This window comes from Giraffa tippelskirchi, chromosome 11 (genome assembly GCF_054371585.1).
Source record: "Giraffa tippelskirchi isolate mGirTip1 chromosome 11, T2T-mGirTip1v1.2.pri, whole genome shotgun sequence".
NCBI classification, from domain to species: domain Eukaryota; kingdom Metazoa; phylum Chordata; class Mammalia; order Artiodactyla; family Giraffidae; genus Giraffa; species Giraffa tippelskirchi.
Window position 1 is genome coordinate 139,772,384 of NC_137285.1, and position 22,494 is coordinate 139,794,877.

General features: G+C 37.4%; 1 long non-coding RNA gene across 1 annotated transcript in view; it reads right to left on the bottom strand.

Moving 5' to 3' along the window:
* Nucleotides 1-12,707: 12,707 nt before the first annotated feature.
* LOC145525184 (uncharacterized) overlaps nucleotides 12,708-22,494 on the bottom strand; it is a 227,806-nt gene continuing 218,019 nt past the window's right edge. The window contains exon 7 of the long non-coding RNA XR_014068083.1: nucleotides 12,708-13,064. This is a non-coding gene — a long non-coding RNA (uncharacterized LOC145525184). The remainder of the gene's footprint in view (nucleotides 13,065-22,494) is intronic.

The window sequence follows — 22,494 nt, forward strand, 5'->3', positions numbered from 1 at the left end:
TTGACATTGGTGAGGCCCAAATTAGTATAAAATCCTTAGCTCATCTTTCATTAAAAATCATCCCTCATGGGTCACAGCTTTGTCCAGATGTTTGGAAGCTAAGTGAAATTCAAAACAATTTCTTATCTTTAGCAAATATGAACTCACCCGTGTAAAACTTAAACAAATAGAATCTAGGGGAAAAAACAAAAACAAAAACGTGATCTACTTTTGTTATTAGTAGTTGTAATTTTTATTACTTTTTCTTTTTTGTACTCAATTCCTAAGTAATTCCACTGTAATATTATCATTTACATAATTTATGGTACATGATTTTAACTTTCATGAGTGTCACACAACAAAAATGTAAAAGTTTTTGCAAATAGATTCCATTATACTCGAAGCGGTCCTTATTTAACAATTTTTTAAACAACAGGTTCTGAGAAGAAAATGTATGGCTTCTAGAAAATTGCCGTAGTTGATTTACTCTCCGTGCTACCCTCCATTTACCTTCTAAATATGTTCTAAGAAATGAGCTTAGGCAACTGTAATTTTCTATGTGTGTGAGAGAGAAATTTGGGGAGCTTTTTGATAATGCAAATGCACATTCATATATGTGGAAATAGTGAATAAACAAAGAGGTAAGATTGCTGCATTGAAGAACATATGAGTATGTACATTGGTTTGATATTGTTACATTTCTCTCCAATGTAATGATGCCAGTTTATTAGTCGAAATGAGTGGATGGGTATATTTGATATTTTGTTTGTGTCCAGTGACATTTTCTAATTTGGGTGTTCATCTTTTACTTATAGGATGTACTTCTTTTTATAGTACATTTTATTTGTTGTTAGTACTAATCTATGGTTAATTATAGGCATTGTAAACATTTTTCCTAAAATTGACTTTAAAAGCAAATTAGGAAGTAATGTGATAGAAGATAATGTGATGTTTTCTTGATACTATCTGAGTATAGTCAAATCAGAAACCTTGTTTTTTTAATTTATTTTTAATTGGGGGAAATTGTTTTATACTGTTGTATTGGTTTATGCCATACAGTAACACAAAGCAGCCATAATAATACATACATCACCTCCCTCTTGAGCCTCCCTCACCTCCCATCCCCTTGAAATGCTCTAGGTCATCATAAAGCAAAGGTTGGGCTCCCTGTGTTATAAAGCAACTTCCCACCAGCTATCTATTTTACACATGGTAGTGAATATATTTTCCTTTTTGAATTTCTTTTTCTTGGGTATGGTCTTGATGACCGCCTCCTATACAATGTCACAAACCTCCATCCATAGATCTTCAGACACTCTGTCTATCAGATCTAACCCCTTGAATCTATTTCTCACTTCCACTGTATAATCATAAGAGATTTGATTTAGGTCATCCCTTAATGGCCTAGTGGTTTTTCCTACTTTCTTCAATTTAACTCCACATTTGGCAATAAGGAGTTCATGATCTGAGCCACAGTCAGCTCCTGGTCTTATATTTGCTGCCTGTATAGAGCTTCTCCATCTTTGGCTGCAAAGAATATAACCAATCTGATTTCTGTATTGACCATCTAGTGATGTCCATGTGTAGAGTCTTCTCTTGCTTTGCTGAAAGAGGCTATTTCCTATGATCAGTGAGCTCTCTTGTCAAAACTCTTATTAGCCATTGCCTTGCTTCCTTCTGTACTCCAAGGACAAATTTGCCTGTTACTCCAGGTATTTCTTGACTTCCTACTTTTGCATTCCAGTCCCCTATAGTGAAAAGGACCTCTTTTTTTGGGTGTTAGTTCTAGAAGGTCTTATAGGTCTTCATAGAACCATTCAACTTTAGCTTCTTCAGCATTACTTGTCAGAACATAGACTTGGATAACTGTGATATTAAATGGTTTGCCTTGGAAATGAACAGAAATCATTCTGTTGTTTTTAGGAATGAATGCAAAGAAATAGAGGAAAACAATAGAATAGGAAATACTAGAGATCTGTTCAAGAAAATTAAGAGATACCAAGGAAACATTTCATGAAAAGATGGGCACAATAAAAGACAGAAATGGTATGGACCTAAGAGAAGCAGAAGATATTAAGAAGAGGTGGCAAGAATACACAGAAGAACTGTACAAAAGGATCTTCATGACCCAGATAATCACGATGGTATGATCACTCACCTAGAGCCAGACATCCTCGAATGTGAAGTCAAGTGGGCCTTAGGAAGCATCACTAAGAACAAAGCTAGTGGAGGTGATGAAATTCCAGTTGAGCTACTTCAAATCCTAAAAACTGATTCTGTGAAAGTGCTGCACTCAATATGCCAGCAAATATGGAAAACTCAGCAGTGGCCACAGAACTGGAAAAGGTCAGTTTTCATTCCAATCCCAAAGAAATTCAAAACCAAAGACTGCTCTAACTACCGCACAATTGCACTCATCTCACATGTTAGCAAATTAATGCTCAAAATTCTCCATACCAGGCTTCAACAGTACATGAACCATGAACTTCCAGATGTTCATGTTGGATTTAGAAAAGGCCGAGGAACTAGAGATCAAATTGACAACATCTGTTGGATCATTGAAAAAGGGAAAGAGTTCCAGAAAAACATCTACTTCTGCTTTATTGACTATGCCAAAGCCTTTGACTGTGTGCGTCACAACAAACTATGAAAAATTCTTAAAGAGATGGGAATACCATACCACCTGACCTGCCTTGCCTCCTGAGAAATCTGTATGTAGGTCAAGAAGCAGCAGTTAGAACTGGACGTGGAACAACAGACTGGTTCCAAATCGGGAAAGGAGTATGTCAAGGCTGTATATTGTCACTCTGCTTATTTAACTTATATGCAGAATACATCATGAGAAATGCTGGACTGGATGAAGCACAAACTGGAATCAAGATTACAGGGAGAAATGTCAACAACCTCACATATGCAGATGACACCACCCTTATGGCAGAAAGCAAAGAAATTAAAGACCCTCTCTATGAAAGTGAAAGAGGGGTGTGAAAAGTTGGCTTGAAACTCAACATTCAGAAAACTAAGAGCATAGCATCTGGTCCTATCACTTTATGGCAAATAGATGGGGAAACAATGGAAGCAGTGAGAGACTTTATTTTGGGGGGCTCCAAAATCACTGCAGATGGTGAGTGCAGCCATGAAATTAAAAGACGCTTACTCCTTGGAAGGAAAGTTATGACCAACCCAGACAGCATATTAAAAAGCAGAGACATTACTTTTTCGACAAAGTTCTGGCTGGTCAAAGCTATGGTTTTTCAAGTAGTTATCTATGGATGTGAGAGTTAGACTACAAAGAAATTGAGCACCAAAGAACTGATGCTTTTGAACTGTGGTGTTGGATAATATTTTTGAAAGTCTCTTGGACTGCAAGGAGATCCAACCAGTACATCCTAAAGGAAATCAGTCCTGAATATTCATTGGAAGAAATGATGTTGAAGCTGAAACTACAATACTTTGACCACTTGATTGGAAGAACTGACTCATTTGAAAAGACGCTGATGCTGGCAAATATTGAAGGCTGGAAGAGAAGTGGATGACAGAGGATGAGATGGTTGGATGGCATCACCGACTCTATGAACATGAGTTTGAATAAGCTCCAGGAGTTGGTGATGGACAGGGACTGCATGCTTCAGTCCTTGGGGTTGCATAGAGTCGGACATGACTGAGCGACTGAACTGAAATCTATGAGAGCATTTGAGCAATGTAAATCAATGTAAGAAATGAGAGGTTGAGAAATCATTCCTAAAAATTGAAATATAGTATGTCACAAAATAGTTTTCCACTGAGATTTAGTTAAATTCTGCCGCTAATACACACTCCTACTACAACCTCAATATTATTCTAATAATAAATAGTTCAGCTAAAACAAATCAAAGATCATTGATATTATTAAATTATTGGGGATAGAAATCTAGCAAACTACTGAATTATATCAAACTTTAAGCATCTCTTTATCAGGTTACTATTTAATTAAGTAGATGGTGTCCATTCCATTCATCAGGAGACAGCCAATGGCTTTCAAGTAGGTAAGATTTTCATTTTACATTGATACAGAAAACTCTCAGAAAGATTAATGGGTTCAGACCTTTTAGCCTATGAGGCTTGAATCTTTGGAGCATTCCTACCTACAGTGATTAATCAAACAGATTTCTCAAAGCTCGGCAGCATGAGGATCAAATAACTTTAAAAGAAAAGATGGATAACATAAAATAACAATATGTAAAATTTCCTTTGTTCTCTTATGCTTGTTCTCAACTTCGAGAGAGTCGAAACAACCAAAGAAAAATTCTACTGTGATAGTGTTTGTGTCAATAGTTAGCAATTTCCTGAAGTTATAAGAGAATTCCATCTTTCAAGTTGTGTGGTTTTCTTTCTTATTTACTGATATTTTGCTACAGAGAAATAGAAGCCAATGTCAATGTTGACTGTCCAATACTACAAATGCACCTTGTTTCTCTTGAATAAGCACTTCCTAAAATTCATGAAATTGGGGTTGCCATCACCTATCCTTAATTAAATGAGATATTCCTTGAATTATGAAAACATGAAAATGAGAAAACATACTTATCTAAATACAACTTAGAAGTATCAATAGGTTGGTTACATACTGAAGGCCAAGAAAGATTTGGGAGGGAGAAAAAAAAAACAAACAACAAAATAATTCAGGGATATAGAAGAAAGAAAGAAGAACAAAGATGTGGATGTAAAAAGAAGACAGAGGAAATACAAAGAGGAAAACACAAAGAAATAAGACATTAAAACATAGAGAAGGAAAAATCAGGAAAAAGGAGAAAAATATCAAGACAGTGATATGTAAAATAGAGCTGAGGCAGAAGCAGAATTTGAAGAACATTTTAAAGATCTAGGATTGGAAGATTATTTTAGAAGCTGTGGGACAAAGTGTCTTCTGGGACTGAAGACCATGAAGGGAATGTCAAAGAAGTGCAAGTTTTCAACTGATTGTCAATTAAAAATAGTAAGCTATAGTAAAGCAAAGAAGTCTCAACTGCTCATGATATTCCTTGGCTAAATCAAAAATTAAGATTGAATGAGGTAATCCAAGCAAACTTCTCAGAAGAGTGCTTGACCTTTAGTGAATACTCAATAATTTTTGGTTATTAATATTATTTCTAATCTAGTTTATAGATCTGCCAGACGGTGCAGAACCAAAGCAGAATGTGTTTTGAGCCCCTCTATATTTTAAGAAATAATCTGCATATCAAATAACACTCTAAATGTTCTTGTAAACATGTGAACGTTTGAACTTTTGTATGTTTTTCTCATACCAAAAAAAAAATCTTAGTTACAAAATTGAAGCAAAATTCTTAATTTTATTGATCTATTGATTAAAATATGTAATTTTATTTAATAGTTGTGTAATGTAAAAATTATATACAAACTTAAACTTCCAGAGTAATTTTACTTGTAACTTCTCAAAAGAAGTCACCAAAATCTCTGAGCAGGTCCAAGTGACTCCCTATATTATCTCTCATAGAAATTATTCCTTGTATTTTAAAGATTTCTCCAAGGAAATGGAAGATTTTCATTTTTAGAAAGCATTATTTATTGGTACTGATGTTTTAGTTGTTTCTCCATGTGCTTAAAGGAGGGTCTTTAGAGTTAAGAATTATGCAGGTATTCTAATGACTGTTATTTTCAGTAGTATCATTCACATTTCATATGTATCAATTCAAAGACACAGGTGCAAGCATTTGCTTGTCAATTATTAACAATCAGTGAGAGGGTTCTTCAAGCCCCATTAAAATTTAAAAATGGAAAAGGAAAGGAGAAACTAAAGGGAAGTAATTTTCTTTTGTTACACAAGTAATTTTACGATAATAAAATACATAAAATTCAATTATCAAAAATAAAACTGTCAGCAAGGAGAGTTTAAGCCATTTCATATTGGATAACCTCCCTGATTCACTATAGTTCAAAGCCCTTCAGACTTAAAGGCAATGTATTACTTCTCACACTGGAATTCATTGAAACATGCAACTCTCACGTCTAGTTTTCTCTATTTCTTATATGACAGCTCCAATGTCTAAAGGTTGAGTCTCCCTCAACTACACAGAGTCTCTAAATTGATTTTTTTCTTGTGTTTGCTTATAAAGTTTCTTGGAACCACATCTTACGCTGTGTTCTTACCACAACACTTTTTTGTGTTCTGAATTATCGTGTTGTTTCAGTTTTATCAGTTCAAAAGAAAGGAAAACACACATTTATTGGACACTACACACTACCAAGCAACGTGTTAAATTTGATCTTGTTGATATTTATCTCACAACAATCTTACAAGGTGATTGTTTTGACCCTTTTAACAAGTGAGGAAACTGAGTCTAGGGGAAGGTAACTTTCCCAAGGTTGTTTTCCAAGGTTATTCCATGGTCTTTTTTGATTGCAGAGTTCTGATACTTTTAACAATACAGTTGGCCCTCTGTATCCATGAGTTCTACATTCACAGATTCAATCAACCAGGGATTCAATAAACCACAGATTGAAAGTATAGGGGGAAAAGAAATATTCAGAAAGTTTCAACAGACAAAACTTAAATTTGCCATGAACTGGTAAATTTACATAGCACTTGCATTATATGAACAGCTATTTGATATAGTATTTACATTATATTAGGTGTTACAAATAACCTACTTATGATTTAAACTATATTGGAGAGTATGCATATTTTATAATATGTGCAAATACTATACAATTTTATATAAGAGATGAGTATTTGTGGATTTTGGTATCTGTTGAGGGTCTTCAAACCAATCCCCCACAGATCTCAGAAGACAGCTATATTCCATTGCATATTCCATAAGCAGCAGAAAAGATCATGAATTAGCACACAGTTTATAATTCAAGCTTCTTAGTCTTTTGATATATTGCAGCTAGCTAATAAACCTTTTTATCTTGGCCTTATCACCATACATCACGTTCTCTCTGTTTAAAATTGGGGAAGTATTTTGCAGTGTCTATAATTTATTTTTCTTTTTATGACTCACTTCTTACTGAAATGTTATTAGTACGTGTGTGCAATTTAGGTTAGAGGATAATCCTGATCAGCTAATGTGCTCTAAAGAAACCACAGCACGGGCAATCTGTTACTCATTGCTCCATTAAAATCCAAAGTTTCACTAATGCGTATAATGAATGCTCAGAAATGGGTCTTCATCAGTAAAGACAGTATTCTGTGGTATGGTATGAAGAATGTTACAGATGGGCTATCCCTGGTAAAATTAGAGGCTTTCACCTTATGTATTTTGGCTCTGCTGAAAATATTTTGGAGGCCTAGCCCAGTTTTGTACTAACCTGGGATAGGAAGCCAGTGAAAGCTCTAGGTTTTACTCCTGTAACTAGGTTTGCTCCCTCAATAGTCCTGGCATCTAGTTCAAAGCCAGATGTCGACTGTAAAGCCCAGAACCTTGTTCATAGAAATTTGTTGTATCTGCCTCAGGCAGACTTTGATGTAAGGTGGGGTTGGGGCTCCTGAAAGGACAGAGTGCAGTGACTTTATCCAACATCTGGTTAATAAATATTTGTTTCCTAAGCATCTGTTTAAGGGAGAAAATTTGTTCGTAAGGCTTGCAGTTTAGATAGGGGTCTGGGGGTAAGAGTATAGCTCAACCTCCCACTCCAGTGTTCTTGCCTGGAGAATCCCAGGGATGGGGGAGCCTGGTGGCCTGCCATCTATGGGGTTGCACAGAGTTGCACACGACTGAAGTGACTTAGCAGCAGCAGCATTCATCTCAAAGCTATTTGGTAGCTACTATTTATCTCTCAGGACTTCCCTGGTGGCTCAGCGGTAAAGAATCCACCAGCAATGCAGGAGACACGAGTTTGATCCCTGGGTTGGTAAGACCCCCTGGAAAAGGAAATGGCAACCCACTCCAATATTCTTGCCCATGAAATCCCATGGTCAGAGGGATTTCTGACCTGTAGTCCTGGTGGGATACAGTCCATGGGGTCGCAAAGAGTCGGACTACGACTTAGCCACTATACAACAACAGTTTATCTCTCAAAAAAAAAAAAAAGAGAGAGAGTGAGAAGGTCCGATTACCCCAGAGCAGTTAGCAACAGTTTGTGCAATGACCTATAAAATGCTCTGAATATACACAGATGCAGAAGTCTACACTAAAACGTCTCTTGGACTTGGAAAGAAATCCCAGTGCAATTTTGTTTCTAGGGTATAAAACACTATAAAGTGTACTATTTAACTATCAACTTTGCATTTTCTTTTTCTTTTTTACCCCCAATCCCTTTGTCTTTAATAGCGTTCTCATTGGCATAATTCCCTATTATACAGACATACTTATACCTCATAAAGCAATTTACTGACTAAAGGATTCCTTATCACTCTGGCGTCCTGACAGCTGAGCTGGAGTTTTCTAATTATGACAACACAGAGAGGAAAACATCTGCAGGCTGCCAGGGCTGAAGATCAGCAGCTCTCCTTAAGCAAAGAAAAGAGCTTTTGAATACTTTCAATATTTGAGGAATTAAATGACAGTTGGCTACTGATGTTTCCTTGAGTAGTCCTTAGGGAAGCTCAGGAGAGAGTCTGGGTGTGTGTAACAAGATAAAGGGAAATTTAAGAATGAAAAGAAGCATGCATTGTCCAATAAATTTTAATAGTGGTTTACAGCTACTAAATTAGGTTTAATAAATGGTATTATAAACATCAAAAATCTTTCCACTATAACCTATAGGTTTGGTTACTGATTCACTAGGCCATTACAAAATATGTTAGCATTAATATATCAGACCAGTGGACCAACTCACCCATTCTTAACTTGGTTGTGGCAATACAAGCCTTCATTGACAACATTTTTAGAGCATGAATATCTCAATTGCTCTCTATATCACTTCAGAAAAATATTAAACTCTTTAGCGTGATATATGTAACCCTTAGTGATTAGGCTGGTCCCACCCTCAGTTTATTCATCTCCTGCCCTAGATCTGTAAACTTCCCCCCTTTCTAGCTGGAGCCCTCGGTCCCTAGAAACATTTAATACTGATTTCTCTACCATCAAAGGAGGGTTGCATGGAACCTTGTTCATGGTGCCTGCTGGCAAAGAGTGGCCACTGGCGACCCACTGGTCAGATAGATGTCTACACTATAATTTACTATGTCTCTAAATGAGCAAATAAGTGAACAAGCAAAGGATCAGGTGAATAAGAATACCATCAACATTCTCTTAAAGCCTGGCATTCACAATTGCAAAAAATACTCCAGGTCTCATACACATTTGTTTTCCCAAAATAAAAATAAAATTTTCAGACAAATCATCTCTACTTCATTTAGAGTGATAACCAATATTAAATTGATAATAATTTTTAAGCACTGTATTATCCTGCTTCCAATGACTTCTAGATTTCTGCCTTGACCTTGTAAGTAAAAAAGTTTATCATTGTCATAGTGTTTGAATTATCTTTTTCAAATGTTTTACTATACACTGTAATTGTTCTCACTAGAACATATACATTCTTACAAACCAAATCCACATAGCTCCAAATATAGCTCTATGGCTTATTCTTAGTTACATGATACTTCCCAACACCATACTAAATTATAATCCAAATCTGGAAATTTCTAAGTAAATATTTTTATCCAGATCATTTAAAAGACATGTTAAATGAGATTGTCTATATTGTTTAATCTAAAATTTTTAACTTTTTACATTAAAGGACTTTTTCTGAGTACACTATAGAGTGATGTTACAAATAAAAAATGAGAAAACATGTATAAAGTGGCCTCAAAAATTAAAGTATTATCCTAATGTAAAATGTGATCAATGAAATTATAATTATGTTTTATAATTATGTAATTCTATGTATAGAAAGTGAAAAAGTGAAAGTATAAGTCACTCAGTCATGTCCAACTCTTTGTGACTCCATGGACTTTGGCCCTCTGGGCTTCTCTATCCATGGGATTCTCCAGGCAAGAACACTGGAGTGGGTAGCCATTCCCTTCTCCAGGGGATCTTCCCAACCCAGGGACTGAACCCAGGTCTCCTGGATTTCAGGCACATTCTTTACCATCTGAGCCACCAAATATGCATAATTATAAACATAAATATAATTATTTTTTAGAATGATGATTATAATCTCTAGATAATCGTTAATCTAGGTCTAGAAACAGGCTAAAACTGCCCCGATATTTCAAAGCTCCTTATTTTCAAGATATGATGAAAGTAAGTACATTGCATTCTTTGCACCTGCTGATACCCAGTCTTCCCCAGTGACTCAACCTGGTAAAGAACCCACTTACCAATACAGGAGATGCCAGAAATGTGGGTTAGATCCCCGGGCTGGGAAAATCCCCCGGAGAAGGAAATGGCAACCCATCCAAGTATTCTTGCCTGGAGAATTCCACGGACAAAGGAGCCTGGGGGGCTGTAGTCCATCAGGTCACAAAGAGTCGGACTAAGCTGCATGCCCATGCACCTTCTTACTGACCTTTGATGATTTATCAAACATAGGTTTTCTACTGATTTTGATATGATTCAAACTTCTTGTCTTCATGTGTACACATGTGATCTCAGGCAGATATTTTCTGAGCTCTTTCACGGAAGAGTCATGATGATTGAATGGAGTGAGGTCGTAGCAGAAAGAATAGGGAGCCAAGAGTCAGAACACCTGGATTTGGATTCTAAACTTTCTGTTTTCTGTTTGTGTGCAATCACTTCACTTCTCTGAGCCTCAATTCCCTCATCTGTAAGTGGAAATAATGATATTAAACTTATTTCTATGCAGAATAAGAAAGACATTGCAAAGTGTTTTGGAGTTTGTAATATATATTAGGTGTTTTTCTTCTCCAGTCTCAATATAACTTTGGAAATTTGAAGATAGACCGCAGGCCATCAAAGTTATATATCAGATTCATTGGATACAAATGAAAGCAAATACTGAGGGCTTAAAATGTGCCAGACTCTGTGCTAAACACTTTAATTGCATGGTCTTATTCAAAACTCATTAAAAACCTCAAAAGTACTATTATTCCCACTTACGTTGAGGAACATATTGTGTTATGTTATCACGATGGTGTGATCACTCACCTAGAGCCAGACATCCTGGAATGCAAAGTCAAGTGGGCCTTAGGCAGCATCACTACCAACAAAGCTAGTGGAGGGGATGGAATTCCAGTTGAGCTATTTCAAATCCTAAAAGATAATGCTGTGAAAGTGCTACACTCAATATGCCAGCAAATTTGGAAAACTCAGCAGTGGCCACAGGATTGGAAAAGGTCAGATTTCATTCCAATCCCAGTACCAAAGAATGCTCAAACTACCGCACAATTGCACTCACCTCACATGCTAGTAAAGTAATGCTCAAAATTCTCCAAGCCAGGCTTCAGCAATATGTGAACCGTGAACTTCCAGATGTTCAAGCTGGTTTTAGAAAAGGCAGAGGAACCAGAGATCAAATTGCCAACATCCGATGGATCATTGAAAAAGCAAGAGAGTCCCAGAAAAACATCTATTTCTGCTTTATTGACTATGCCAAAGCCTTTGACTGTGTGGACTACAATAAACTGTGGAAAATTCTTAATGAGATGGGAATACCAGACCACCTGACCTGCCTCTTGAGAAATCTGTATGCAGGTCAGGAAGCAACAGTTAGAATTGGACATGGACTAACAGACTGGTTCCAAATAGGGAAAGGAGTACGTCAAGGCTGTATATTGTCACCCTGTTTATTTAACTTATATGCAGAGTACATCATGAGAAACGCTGGGCTGGAGGAAGCACAAGCTGGAATCAAGATTGCCGGGAGAAATATCAATAACCTCAGATATGCAGATGATACCACTCTTATGGCATAAAGTGAAGAAGAACTAGAGAGCCTCTTGATGAAAGTGAAAGAGGAGAGTGAAAAAGTTGGCTTAAAGCTCAACATTCAGAAAACTAAGATCATGGCATCTGGTCCCATCACTTCATGGCAAATAGATGGAAAAACTGTGGAAACAGTGGCAGACTTCATTTTTGGGGGCTCCAAAATCACTGCAGATGGTGACTGCAGCCATGAAATTAAAAGACGCTTACTCCTTGGAAGGAAAGTTATGACCAACCTAGACAGCATATTAAAAAGCAGAGACATTACTTTGCCAACAAAGGTCCATCTTGTAAAGGCTATGGTTTTTCCAGTAGTCATGTGTGGATGTGAGAGTTAGACTGTAAACAAAGCTGAGCACAGAAGAATTGATGCTTTTGAACTGTGGTGTTGGAGAAGACTCTTGAGAATCCCTTGGACTGCAAGGAGATCAAACCAGTCAATCAATCAGTCCTGACTCTTCTTTGGAAGGACTGATGTTGAAGCCAAAACTCCAATACTTTGGCCACCTGATGCGAAGAGCTGACTCATTTGAAAAGACCCTGATGCTGGGAAAGATTTAACATGAGAGGAGGAGGGGATGACAGAGGAGGAGATGGTTGGATGGCATCACCGACTCAATGGACATAGTTTGAGTAATCTCTGGGAGTTGGTGATGGACAGGGAGGCCTGGTGTGCTGCAGTCCATGCGGTCACAAAGAGTAGGCCACGACTGAGTGACTGAACTGAACTGAACTGATGTTGAGGAAGCTGAGTCACAATAAGCTTAAATAATTTGCCCAAATGTGTGTGTGTGTGTGTGTGTGTGTGTGTGTGTGTGTGTGTGTATAGTTAGAGATGAAGACATTGAATTCTTTTGACATGCCCGGGAAAGAGAAGTGAATCTTTTAGAGCAACAATGTCTATGTTCAAAAATTTTAAAACATCATTCTTATTGGCAGTGTGGCAAGACAAAATAGGAATTAAAATAAATTAGATGCTTTCATATAAAAATGCAAAAACAAGAAAACTAAAAGAGGATTCCAGTTTTTGGATTAAATTTGCAAAAGCAGGTGTCATCAAGTCATGGATCTCAAGGTTTCCAGGTCTTTAGGTTGCTTGTTCAGTGCTACTGTTTTTAGCTCATTGTCTCATCCCCTTAGAAACATTCTCCAGAAATAGCCTTCTAGATCACTCATCTTCAGCTGCTCTCTTCCTCTCTGCAATACATGACGAATGATATTCATAGTCACAATAAACACACATAGAATTAAGACCTGAGAAAATGGAAAAAAAAATGCATGAGTTATGTGCAATTCTTGCCATGATTGTTATTAAAATACTTCTCAAACTCCCAGTTAAATGATACTGATGTCATTATACAAACCTATATTTGTCCTTATTTTAAATGGAAACCCAAATTTTAGTAACTCAAACTATAATAGTAACAAATTCCTCAAACACAACAGCTTGTCAAGATGCTGATCTTAAAATTCTCTTTCACACTGTAATTCCGCAGCCCCAGTGCTGGGTTATATAAGTTTGCTTTTGGTGCAAAGTGACATAAAACTTGCATTGACATAAATAAAAATGAAAATGGCTTTTTCATGCAGTCACTAAGGTCCAGAGACATGGTTTCCTTCAGGTATGATTTGATCCAGAAGTGCATCATGGCACTGGGGCCCTGGTGTCTTTTGTGTAATGTTCTTTCCTCTTCCTCGTGCCCAGTTTATCCTGATTGTCCCCTCCTCACACTGTATAGTAAAAATATTTGCACTATTTTCCCACTCCACATCATTGTCATACATATTGATCAAAGAGGACACACATTCATCCCCAAATTTCCAGAATAGATTCTGAAACTCAGGCTGCTGGGATTGGTTTATGTCACATGCAGACGTGAGCCAGTTACTACAGCCTAGACTAGAATGCATTGATTGGCTTAGCCTTGGTCACAGGTTTTATACCTGGAGGATAAAGTTTGCTTCCTAAAAACTACAGAGCCTCCCTCCTTCACCACATACACATCAAAAACATCAGAAGCTGTTAGAAAGGAGAAAAGAAGCTAATGCAGAGAATATAATCTGAAAACTCCACTTTTAAGAATATACACTCTGAAAATAATTCTTCCCCCTTTAAATGGACAGATACAACAGCCTTCTTTTATTAAGCCTAATTTTTGCCCATTAATTCTACCCATCAATTTGCATTCTTCCCTTGCAGATCCACAGAACAGACTGTGTCTTTTCCATGTGCTGATATCTATGGCTGATATTTATCAATAGGATATCTTATTCTCTTAGTTACTCCTATGAATAGTAAAAGTTTAGCTTCCAATATATTTGATGCACCTAAATAAGGATATCTCAGGAAAATAAAAAGTGTATTAATATCCAATATATCTGTAATTTCCAAGAAAAAGCAGTGATTTATGAGGCCCTATCTTGACAGTTCATAGAAAAAAAGGTAATTCAAATATATGTGTTAATCAAAACAAAATCAGTATTCTGTAGTGGATTGGTTAGATTATTGATGAAGATGACTAGCCTCCTTGTTTCTGGATGGGGAAAAATGTACTTTGGTTAACTTCTTTAATGCCAGGTTAATAAAGGCACTTTGAGCAGCTGAAGGCCTTGGACCTTGAACAGAATGATTTTAGCTCCTTAGTTCTTCACAACAGGGAGTTGGAGAAAGTGTGGCCAGTTCTCTTTTTAATTTATTGAAAGCCCTTCCCACTCTGCAGGAGTTTAGAGATATAACTAGATGTTTGCCTCTCCCCAGGACCCCAAAATGGCATTCTTTTGGATAAATCTTTTACAATTCTCTTATCTTAGTTCAATCATTCATTTAAAAGGGTTGTGCCTTTCCCATACCAGCTCTTGTCTCATTTTTCATGGAAAGAAATTCTCTTAATTTTCTGTAGCTGAGGGGATTTTGACCTTAAAGGAGGCAAAAAACAAGTCTAAAACCTAAGAGGCTTCTTAGAGTGTAGCTATGAATTACACTGGATAGTAACCATGGAAGAGTATTTAGAATTACACTCGTGTTTTTCCTCATCCCATACCTGACAAATGAATTGATAGATGTGACACAATCCATTTTATTTCTGGTTAACAGATGGTGTGTTCCAATTACATCCTAGTACATTTTGAATTGTGATAGGTCTACTGGAAGGGAAATTTGTGGTGTCTCAACCATGAAAATAAAACTATTCTAAATTCCTTTTTGAATGAAATGCTCCTTTTCATTCCTACTGTGTGTAAAATCTTTATCAAAATGGTCTTGCGTATACACATATTCACACATACATACTACATAGTTTAAATTAAATTGCCAAAGCATTGTAGGAAAGAGTCACATATTTCATTATATTAGGCATGGCACTTACTGAGAACAGCATTGAAAAATTAAATCAGTTAACAATTTATTAGGGAAGGAAGACATGTTATAAACATGAGTTGTAGGCATTTAAACTGTGGAAATATAAGTGAACACCAGCTGGACAACTTAATCTTTGAAAACATTTGATTTAATCCAGAATATGCTGATAACCACTTTTTAAGTTGGCAGTTTATTGGTACTAGGTTAAAAGGTGATTATTTTAAAATGTGTATATCTTTCCTGTGTCTTTTGAATTATTTATTTTAAAAGCTTAGTTTTTAAAAGAGTATACACAATGACATAATTGTCTTGTTTCAGTAATAATAATTAAAAATATAAAATTCAGATTCATTTTTCTTTTTTATTTAAATATATTTTCTTTAATTTGTGCAACGTTGTGTTTCTGCCATAGTAGTGTAGTGAAATGTAGTGAAGTCACTCAGTTGTGTCCGACTCTTTGCGACCCTTTGGACTGTAGCCCACCAGGCTCCTCCGTCCATGGGATTTTCCAGGCAAGAATACTGGTGTGGGTTGCCATTTCCTTCTCCAGCAGACCTTCCCGACCCAGGGATTGAACCCAGGTCTCCCACATTGTAGGCAGATGCTTTACCGTCTGAGCCACCAGGGAAGTCTCTAAGTTTCTGCCACACAACAATGCAAATCAGCCATAATTGTACATACATCCCCTTCCTCCCTAGCCTCCCTTCCCTCCCCCTTACCCCATCCCTCCAGGTTATCCCACAGCGCCAGATTGGGCTCCCCGTACTACACAGCGACTTCTCAGCAGCTTTCCATCTCACACCTAACAGTGTATATATGTTTGATGCTACTCTGTCCATTCGTCCCCCTCTCTCCCGCTACCATTGTGTCCACAAGCTCACTCTCTAAATCGGCATCTCCATTCCTTTCCTGAAAATAGGTTCATCAGTATCATTTGCTTTTTTAGATTCCATATGTATGTGTAAATATATACATTTGTTTTTCTCTTTTGTATTTACTTCACTCTGCTTAACAGGCTTTAGGTTCATACATCTCACTAAAACTGATTCTTAGAAATGGTTATTATTCTTCCTAATATTTCTATTATATTTATATCTATTCCTAATATATCTATTATTTCTTCCTATTATTTCTTCCTAATAGAGACAGTGAAATAAATACAATAATGAAATTAGCATGTCAGATCTGGTGAAATACCATTCTTTACATATATATGTTCATGTAAGACCTAAAATAATGATTTAGACACCTCATAACTACAAATTTGCATTTTGTCTAATAACATGGATTAAAAGTTATATACAAGAAACCATATCTAACACATCATAAAACTAAAGATGTGTTCCCCATCAAGGATCACAGCTTTGTTTTGGTGAAGGAGCTTGTGTAACTCAGTGAAACTATGAGCCATGCCTTTCAGGACCACCCAAGATGGACCAGTCATAGTGAGGAGGTCTGACAAAACGTGGTTCAATGGAGGAACAAATGGCAACCCACTCCAGTATTCTTGCCTGGAAAACCCCATGAACAGAATGAAAAGGCAAAAAGTTATGACACCTGAAGGTGACCCCCTATATGACACATATTGAAAGGTGAGCAATATGCTACTGGGGAAGATCAGAGGGCAATTACTCAGAGCTCCAAAAATAATGAAGGGCTGGGCCAAAGTGGAAAGGATGCTTGTGAATGTGTCTGGTGGTATGGTGAAAGTAAAGTCTGATGCTGTAAGAACAGTATTGCATAGTCCATGCAATATTACATCCATGAATCAAGATCAGTTGGACACGATAAAGCACAGGAGAGTAAGAGTGAACATTAACATCATAGGGATCAGTAAATTAAAATGGATGGGAATGGGCGAGTTAAATTCAGATGACAATTGTATCTAATACTGTGGGCTAGAATTGCTTAGAGGAAACTGAGTAGCCCTCGTAGACAACAAGAGTCTGAAATGCAGTACTTGGGTGCAGTCCCAAAAATGACAGAATGATCTTGGTTTGTTTCCAAGGAAACCCATTCAACAGCAAATTTATTCAAGTCTATGCACAACCATTGATGTAAAAGAAGCTGAACATGATCAGTTCTACTGTTGAAGACCTACAACATCTTCTAGGACTAATAGCAAAAAAACTATATCCTTCTCATAATAGCGGATTGCGATGTAAAAGTTGAGTTCAGTCACTCAGTCATGGCTGACTCTTTCTGACCCCACGGACTGCAGCATGCCAGGCTTCCCTGTCCATCACCAGTTCAAGGAGTATCCTCAGATTCATGTCCATCGAGTCAGTGATGTCATCCAACCATCTCATCCTCTGTCGTCCTCTTCTCTTCCTGCCTTCAATCTTTTCCAGCATAAGGGTGTTTCCAATAAGTCAGTTCTTTGCATCAGGTGGCCAAAGTATTGGTGTTTCAGCTTCAGCATCAGTCCTTCTAATGAGTATTCAGGACTGATTTCCTTTAGGATTGGCTGGTTTGATTTCCTTGCAGTCCAAGTGACTCTCAAGAGTCTTCTCCAACACCACAGTTCAAAAGCATCAATTTTTCGGTGCTCAGGTTTTTTATATTCCAAATCTCACATCCATAAATCACTATAGGAAAAATCATAGCATTGAATAGATAAACCTTTATCAGCAAAATAATGTCTCTGCTTTTTAATATGCTGTTTAGGTTGGTTATAGCTTTTCTTACAAGAAGAATTTCAGGGCTATGGTCACCATCTTCAGTGATTTTGGAGCCCAAAAAAATGAAGTCTGTCACTGTTTTCACTGTTTCCCCATCTATTTGCCATGAAGAGATGAGACCGGATGCCATGATCTTCATTTTCTGAATGTTGAGCTTTAAGCCAACTTTTTCACTCTCCTCTTTCACTTTCTTCAAGAAGCTCTTTACTTCTTCACTTTCTTCCATAAGGGTGGTGTCATCTGCGTTATCTGAGGTTATTGATATTTCTCCCGGCAATCTTGATTCCAGCTCGTGCTTCCTCCAGCCCAGCGTTTCTCATGATGTACTCTGCATATAAGTTAAACAAGGAGGGTGACAATATACCGCCTTGCCTTACTCCTTTCCAAAGTTGGAACCAGTCTGTTGTTCCATGTCCAATTCTAACTGTTGCTTCTTGACCTGCATACAGATTTCTTAGAAGGCAGGTAAGGTGATCTGGTATTCCCATCTCTTGAAGTATATTCCACAGTTTTTTGTGATGCACACAGTGAAAGGTTTTGGTGTATCCAATAAAGCAGAAGTAGATTTTTTTTTTCTGGAACTCTCTTGCTTTTCTGATGATCCAGTGTATGTTGGCAGTTTGATCTCTGGTTCCTCTGCCTTTTCTAAATCCAATTTGAACATCTGCAAGTTCACGGTTCACGTACTGTTGAAGCCTGGTTTGGAGAATTTTGACCATTACTTTGCTAGTGTGTGAGATGAGTGTAATTGTGAGGTAGACTGAACAATCTTTGGCATTGCCTTTCTTTGGGATTGGAGTGAAAACTGACCTTTTCCAGTCCTGTGGCCACTTAGTTTTCCAAATTTGCTGGCATATTGTGTGCAGCACTTTCACAGCATCATCTTTCAGGATTTGAAATAGCTCAACTGGAATTCCATCACCTCCACTAGCTTTGTTTGTAGTGATGCTTCTTAAGGCCTACTACTTCGCATTTCAGGATGTCTGGTTCTAGGTGAGTGATCACACCCTCATGATTATCTGGGTCATGAAGATCTTCTTTGTATGCTTTTCCTGCGTATTCCTCCACCCACTTCTTAGTATCTTCTGCTTCTGTTAGGTCCGTATCATTTCTGTCCTTTATTGTGCCCTTCTTTGCATGAAATATTCCCTTGGTATATCTAATTTTCTTGAAGAGATCTCTAGTCCTTCCCATTCTATTTTTTTTCTCCTGTTTCTTTTGCATTGATCATTGAGGAAGGCTTTCTTATCTCTCCTTGCTATTCTTTGGAACTCTGCATTCAAATGGGTATATCTTTCCTTTTCTCCTTGGCCTTTAGCTTCTCTTCTTTTCTCAACTATTTGTAAGGCCTCCTCAGATAACCATTTTACCTTTTTGCATTACTTTTTCTTGGGGATGGTCTTGATCACTGCCTCCTGTACAGTGGTAGGAACCTCCATCCATAGTTCAGCAGGCACTCTGTCTATCAGATCTAATCCCTTGAATCTATTTCTTACTTCCACTGTGTAATCATAAGGGATTTAATTTAGGTCATACCTGAATGGCCTATTGGTTTTCCCTACTTTCTTCAATCTAAATCTGAATTTGGCAATAAGGAGTTCATGACCTGAGCCATAGTCAGCTCCCAGTCTTGTATTTGCTGACATCATATAGATTCTCCATCTTCAGCTGCAAAGAATATAACCAATCTGATTTCGGTATTGACCATCTGGTGTTGTCTATGTGTAGAGTTATCTCTTGTGTTGTTGGAAGAGGGTGTTTGCTATGACCAGTGTGTTCTCTTGGCAAAACTCTGTTAGCCTTTGCCCTGCTTCATTTTGTACTCCAAGGTCAAATTTTCCTGTTACTCCAGGTATATCTTGACTTCCTACTTTTGCATTCCAGTCCCTTATGATGAAAAGGACATCTTTTTTGGGTGTTGGTTCTAGAAGGTCTTGTAGGTATTCATAGAACCATTCAACTTCAGCTTCTTCAGCATTACTGTTTGGGGCATAGATTTGGATTACTGTTATATTGAATGATATGTCCTGGAAACGAGCAGAGATCATTCTGTCATTTTTGAGATTGCACCGAAGTACTACATTTCAGACTGTTTTGTTGACTATGAGGGCTACCCCATTTCTTCTAAGGGATTCTTGCCCACTGTAATAGATATAATGGTCATCTGAATTAAATTCACCCATTCCCATCCATTTTATTTCTCTGATTTCTAAAATGTTGATGTTCACTCTTGGCATCTCCTTTTTGACTGCTTCCAATTTACCTTGTTTCATGGAACTAACATTTCAGGTTCCTATGCAATATTGTTCTTTATAGCATCAGACTTTACTTCCATCACCAGTCACATCCACAACTGGGCATTGTTTTTACTTTGGTCCCTCTCTTTATTCTTTCTGGAGTTTTTTCTCCACTCTTCACCAGTAGCATATTGGGCACCTACCAACCTGGAAGTTCATCTTTCAGTGTCATATCTTTTTGCCTTTTCATGCTGTTCATACTATTTTTGCCTTGTCTAACAATTAAGCTGTGAGTCATGCCTGTGGGGCCATCCAAGATGGACAGATTATGGTAGAGAGTTCTGATAAAATGTGGTCCACTAGAGAAGGGAATGGCAAACCACTTCAGTATTCTTGCTTTGATAGCCCCATGAACAGTATGAAATGCAAAAGTAGGAAGTCAAGAGATACCTGGAATAACAGGAGTACAAAATGAAGGAGGACAAAGCTAACAGAACTTTGTCAAGAGAACACAGTGGTCACAGCAAAGACCCTTTTCCAACAACCCAAGAGAAGATTCTACACATGGACATTGCAGATGGCCAATAATGAAATCAGATTGATTATGTTCTTTGCAGCCAAAGATGGAGAAGCTGTATATAGTCAGCAAAAACAAGACCTGGAGCTGACTGTGGTTCAGATCATGACTTCCTTATTGAAAAATTCAGGCTTAAATTGAAGAAAGTAGGGAAAACCACTAGGCCATTCAGGTTTGACCTAAATCAAATCCCTTATGATCATACAGTTGTGGTGACAAATAGATTCAAGGGATTAGATCTGGTAGACAGAGTACCTGAACAACTATGTACAGAGGTTTGTAACATTGTACAAGAGGCAGAGACCAAAATCACCCCAGAAAGAAAGAAAAGCAAGAAGGCAAATTGGTTGTCCTAGGAGGTTTTGCAAATAGCTGAGAAAAGAAAAGAAGCAAAAGGCAAGGGAGAAAAATAGAAACACATGCTCAACTGAATGAGTGCCAGAGAATAGCATGGAAAAATAAGATGATTTTCTTAAGTGAACAATACAAAGAAATAGAGGTAAACAATAGAATAGAAAGGACTAGAGATCTTGTCAAGTAAATTAAAGATATCAAGGGAACATTTCTTGCAAGGCCAGGCATGATAAACGATACAAACATTAAGTCCCTAATAGAAGCATAAGAAATTAAGAAGATGTGGCAAGAATACATGAAAGAATATACAAAAAAAAAGATCTGATTAACATGGATAACCACTGATGGTGTGATCAGTCACCTAGATCCAGACATCCTGGAGTTTAAAGTCAAGTGGGTCTTAGGAAGCATTACCATGAACAAAGCTAGTTGAGGTAACGGAATTCTAATTTGAGCTATTTCAAATCCTAAAATATGATGCTGTTAAAGTGTTTCACTCAATATGTCAGCAAATTTGGAAAACTTAGCAGAGGCCACAGGACTGGAAAAGATCAGTTTTCATTCCTATCCCAAAAAAGAGCAATACCAAAGAATGTTCTAACTACCATACAATTGCACTCATTTCACATGCTAGCAAGGTTAGACTGAAAATTCTTCAATCTAGGCTTCAGTAGTACATGAACCCAGAAATTCCAGATGTACCAGCTAGGTTTTGAAGTGGCAGGAAAACCAAAGATCAAATTGCCAACATTCGTTTGATCCTGGAAAAAGCAAGGGAATTCCAAGAAAACATCTACTTTTGCTCCCTTGACTTCACTAAAGTCTTTGACTGTGTGGATCACAACAAACTGGAAAATTCTTAGAGAGATGGGAGCAGTAGATCACGTTACCTGCCTCCTAAGAAACATTAATGAGGATAGAGAAGCAACCATTAGAAACAGACATAAAGCAACTGATTGGTTGAAAATTGGGAAAGGAGTAAACAAGGGTGTGTAGTGTAACCCTGCTTATTTAACCCTGCAGAGTTCATCATCCAAAATGCCAGGCTGTATGAATCACAAGCTGGAATCAAGATTGCTGGGGAAAACATCAACAAACTCAGATTTGTGTATGATACCACTCTAAAGGAAGAAAGTGAAGAGGAACTTAAGAGCCTCTCTATGGGGATGAAAGAGGAGAGTGAAAAAGCTGGCTTAAAACTCAGCATTCAAAAGCTAAGATCTTGACATCCAGTCCCATCACTTCATGGCAAATAGAAAGGGAAAAAGTGGAAGCAATGACAGATTTTATTTTCTTGGGCTCCAAAATCACTGCGGACGGTGACAGCAGCCATGTAATTAAAAGACACTTAAACGTTGGAAGGAAAGCTATGACAAACTTAGTATATTAAAAAGTAGAGACATAACTTTGCAAGCAAAGTTCCATATAGTCAAAGCTATTGTTTTTCTAGTAATCATGTATGGAAGTGACAGCTGGA